We start from the raw sequence: 4,965 nt of genomic DNA on the forward strand, positions 1-4,965 counted from the left end.
AAAAGCCAGGGCTACACAGAGAAACTCTGTCTGGAAAAAAAAAAACACAACAAAACATTTTATGTGTATGAGTGTTTTGCCTGCCTATACATACATGTATTTGTACCATGTATGTGCTGGGTAACCATATATCCACTGAAACTGTAGCTATATGTCTGCCATATGGGTGCTAGGAACCAAACCCAAGGTCCTCTGCAAGAGCAAGTGTTCTTAACTACTGAGCCATCCCTCCAGTTTGGTGTTATCTGTTGAGGCAGGGTTAGGTGAGGCACAATCTGGCCCTGGTCGTTAGGGTTTCATTGCCGTGAACAGACACCATGACCAAGGCAACATTAAATGTTATAAGGACATTTCATTGGGGCTGGCTTACAGGTTCAATTATCATCAAGGTGGGAACATGGCAGCATCCAGGCAGGCATGGTGCAGGAGGAGCTGAGAGTTCTACATCTTCATCTGAAGGAAGCTATGAGCAGACTGGCTCCTACACGTCAAGGAGGAGGGTCACAAAGCCCACCCTGACAACCTACGCCAACAAGCCACACCCACTCCAACAAGGCCACATCTACTCCAATGAGGCCATACCTCCTAATTGTACCGTTCTCTGGGCTAAGCATGTACAGATCATCACAGGCTTCAAATTTACTGTCTAGACAAGGATAATCTTGACTCCTGGTTCTCTTGTCACCACCTCCCAAATTCTGAAGTTACACCACACCCAGCTCACTACTGTTCTCCATCACACTGGGTAACTGTATGGAGAGTCCCTACACATACTCCCATCAACAAATGTTTACATTGTATCATATAGGAAGTGTAATGGGTTTTGGCCTGCTTATATATTTGTATTTAATTGGCCTGTGCTGGGCCTGAGTAACAGTATTTTATTTTATATTTTTTAATTTTTAATTTAAATTTACTTTTTTTTTTTTTTTTTTTTTTTGCAACATGATTTCTCTGTGTAGACTTGGCTGTCCCAGAACTCACCCTGTAGACCAGGCTGGCCTTAAACTCGCAGAGGCCTGCCTGCCTCTGCTCCTGAGTGCTAGGGTCAAAGGCATGAGCCTCCCTCCACCCTCCCAGCTAGTTTTTGTGTTTTGAGATAAAGGCCCTCACTACATAGCACAAGGCAGCCTTAAGCTAATAGCCCTTCTCCCTCAGCTCTTCTGAGTGTTGGGATGACAGACATGAGAAGCCACAACCGAACTAATAGTGTCCAATTCTTTTCTTTTCTAATACTGGCAGAAGGCAAACATCTAGCCTTGCCCACTCTAGGCACGGGCTCCGTCACGAAGCTACTCGGAAGCCTCTTATTTGTATTCTTTATCAGTACACAAGCTAAATTCATCTCAAAAGTTAGATGTGATCTGTTTCTCCTCTCATGATCATTTTATAGTAGCGGCTGCATTCCTATCATTTTTCAGAATAGCTGTCTTCCTATTGAGTAACTGCATTAAGTTCCCCACCAGAATCACTACCCCTCTTTATGGTTCCTATGCTATGATGATGTCACTGTAGTTTTCCAACATAGCCCCTCCCATCGATTCACTCACTGCACTTCCCTGGCAGTCCTTGCAAACTCCTTCATCAGGGCATTGTAGACAGCAGACACTGTGGGGTGACCAGAGCCTGAGGCTTTAACTGACACCATAGCAACCATTTCTGCTTCCCGAGTCTTGGCATGCTTGGACTTGACGTGTACAGGGTCCTGACAATGGCTATTACTTCCTCTTCTTCTAAAGACATTGTTCATTTATGTAGGCATTGTTTGCTATGATAGTCTGGTATTTCTTTGGCAGAGAACTGGTACAGTGTAATTTCAGGCTGGGCACCTAGAATGAGGGGCACCGCAGGAAGTGGAAGCAATTCAGAAGTCTGGGTCCACGAAGAAAAGTACAACCTGTTCATTAAGACAGAGCACAGCAAGCTGTGACTATTGCTTGTTTCTCTGTGTAGCGCTGGCTGTCCCGGAACGTATTCTGAAGACCAAGCTGGCCTCAAACTTAGAGATCCACTTGCTTCTGCCGTCCAAGTGCTGGGATTAAGGGAATACGCCACCACTGCGCAGACGACATTCTTTAAAATAAAAAGTACTTAAAATGTCCCCATTCTCCCCTCTCCCCACTTCCTCTGTTTCCTTTAGAAACAGAGTCTCACTCTGTAGCCCAGGTTGGTTTTAAACTCTTGGTCCTCTGAAAGTGGAAACCTCTAGTTCTTTGAAGACTTAATTATGCCAAATGATGTTTTGCTGTTATGTTAAACGATTTTTTTTTGGCTGGGGCACACAGGTGCGAGGATGTCTTGCCAAAGCAAACAGGAGAAAGATTGTTTTCCTGAAGCAGACACGGGTGAAGGGATGTTTGGATACAGCAAACACATGAAAGGACGCTTGGTGAAGGAGCACAAATATGACACTCAGACAGTGGGACACGAGCCCTGAGCCTTGGATTGGTTTGATCTATCTCACTATTATTCTTCAATAACACATGTATTGGCTTACCTCACATGGTATTGTGGAGCTCAACTTGTAGTAATGCAGCCATTGAAAGAAACTCACCCAAGAAATGCTTGGGAGTTTTTGCGGTTTCTTTAGGATTGAACTTCAGTTGCTGGTTTGTGCCTGGTGTCTGCCTGTCTAGAGGACTGGTCTGCAGATACATATTTGGTGTTTGCTACGGGACTGAACTGCTGCCAAAAATGATCGAGCTCACCCCCAAAGAACTATTGCTAAACAGGTCCACTTCCCCCAAATAACATTTCTCTTCTGCTACCTCTGCTGGGTGGTGGGCCTAGGAGAGGTTATTAACCCTTATTAAAGGTATGTTGCAGAAAATTTTTGCCTAATCTTTCTGCCTCAGTCTCCCTAGTGTAGGAATGACAGGCATGAGTTACTGACTTTCTTGGGCTACTAGATGTCTGATTCACAGATTTTAAAAAGCAGAGGTTGCCAGCCGCTGGCGTGCAAGCCTTTAATCCCAACACAGGTAGATGGATCTGTATGAGTTTGAGGCTAGCCTGGTCTATAGAGTGAGCTCTAGGCTGGTCAGGGTCCCATAGAGAGATTCGTTCCCCCAAAGCAAAAAGAGACAAAACCCCAGAGGGTTATAAATGTTACCAACTTCAGAGCAGAGAGCACAGTGTCCTTGCCTAATTAATTGAAAGTGTTCAGAAAGATTAGATTTTGTCCCCCATCCTCAGCACCCAATACACTGGGCTTGGTGGCAAAGACCTGTAATTCTGGCACTCAGGAGGTAGAGGCAGGAGGCTTAGGAGAGTAAAGTCATCCTTGGCTACATAGTGAGCTGGAGGCCAGCATGGGTAACATAAAACTCTGCTTCAAACATGGAGGGGGAGAAGGAAGCAGGAGGGGAAGAGGAAGGTTACACCAGGCATTTCCACAGCAGAGTGGAATACATGGATTTGCTAATTACACAAAAGAATGGTCCCTGTCTGCTCACAAAGATGCTCTGGGAAATTCTCTCAAACAGCCAGTGGCAGAAATGAAGGTGCCATTTCTTTTCTTAAAAAGATTTAAAAAAAAAATCAGCACATATTAATTATAAACAGTAATGGACTTCATTTTTGCATTTCCTGTACTTTCCCCACCCCCACAAAAACACTTCTGTAAAGCATTTTTCTATTGAGAAAGAAAAAAGAAACCCAGCTGTTTCTGTAGGTAAGGAAGCCATTCACTTGTTGCCTGAGACATGACAACAGCCCTAAAACTTCAGGGCTAATTCACCAAGAGGCAGACCTTTCCAGATGAATCTAAAAGCACTTTAGGAGCCAGGCATCATGATGTATACTTATAATCCCAGGCCTCGGGAGGCAGAGGCAGGTGGATCTCTGTGCATTCACTGGTTTACAGAGCGAGTTCCAGGCCAGCCAAGGCTCCAGAGTGAGATCTGTGGGAAAAAGGAGGAAACGTACCTTATGTGCCAGGTCATCAGGGTAAAGGCATGTCCTGCCAAAGTTGATGGCTTGAGTTTGCTCCCTGACTTCTGTAAGTTGTCCTATGATTTCCATACATATTCCACTAAATAAATAAATATGGCTCTCTGCTCCTCCCTGTTCTAGAGACAGCCGCATCTTCTTGTGCAGTGCCAACCTCATCCCTTAGACAAGATGGTGAAGGTCAGGATGAACAGATTTGGCCATATTGGGCGCCTGGTTACCAGGGCTGCCTTCTGCTCAGGCACTGGCAAACTGGAGATTGTTGCCATCAAGGACCCCTTCATTGACCTTAACTACATGGTCTACATGTTCCAGTATGACTCTACCCATGGCAAATTTAATGGCACAGTCAAGGCTGAGAATGGGAAGCTTGCCATCAATGGGAAGCCCATTACCATCTTCTAGGTGCTTTTAGGAGCACCATCTTTTAGGAGTGAGATCCTGCTAACATCAAATGGGCTGATGCTGGTGCTGAGTATGTTGTGGAATCTACTGGTGTCTTCACCACCATGGAGAAGACCAGGGTCCACTTGAAGGGTGGGGCCAAAAGAGTCACCATCTCTGCCCCTTTAGCTGACTCCCCCATGTTTGTGATGGGTTTGAACCATGAGAAATATGACAACTCACTCAAGATTGTCATCAATGCATCCTGCACCACCAACTGCTTAGCCCCCTGGCTATGGTCATTCATGACAACTTTGGCATCATGGAAAGGCTCATGACCACAGTCCATGCCATCACTGCCACTCAGAAGACTGTGGATGGCCCCTCTGGAAATCTGTGGCATGATGGCTGTGGAACAGCCCAGAACATCATCCCTGCATCCACTGGTGCTGCCAAGACTGTGGACAAGGTCATCCCAGAGCTGAATGGGAAGCTCACTGGCATGGCCTTCCGTGTTCCTACCCCCAATGTATCCATTGTGGATCTGACATGGTGCCTGGAGAAACCTGCCAAGTATGATGACATCAAGAAGGTGGTGAAGCAGGCAGCTGAGGGCCCACTGAAGGGCAT

Source organism: Micromys minutus (genome assembly GCF_963924665.1).
Source record: "Micromys minutus genome assembly, chromosome: 29".
Classification (NCBI taxonomy): domain Eukaryota; kingdom Metazoa; phylum Chordata; class Mammalia; order Rodentia; family Muridae; genus Micromys; species Micromys minutus.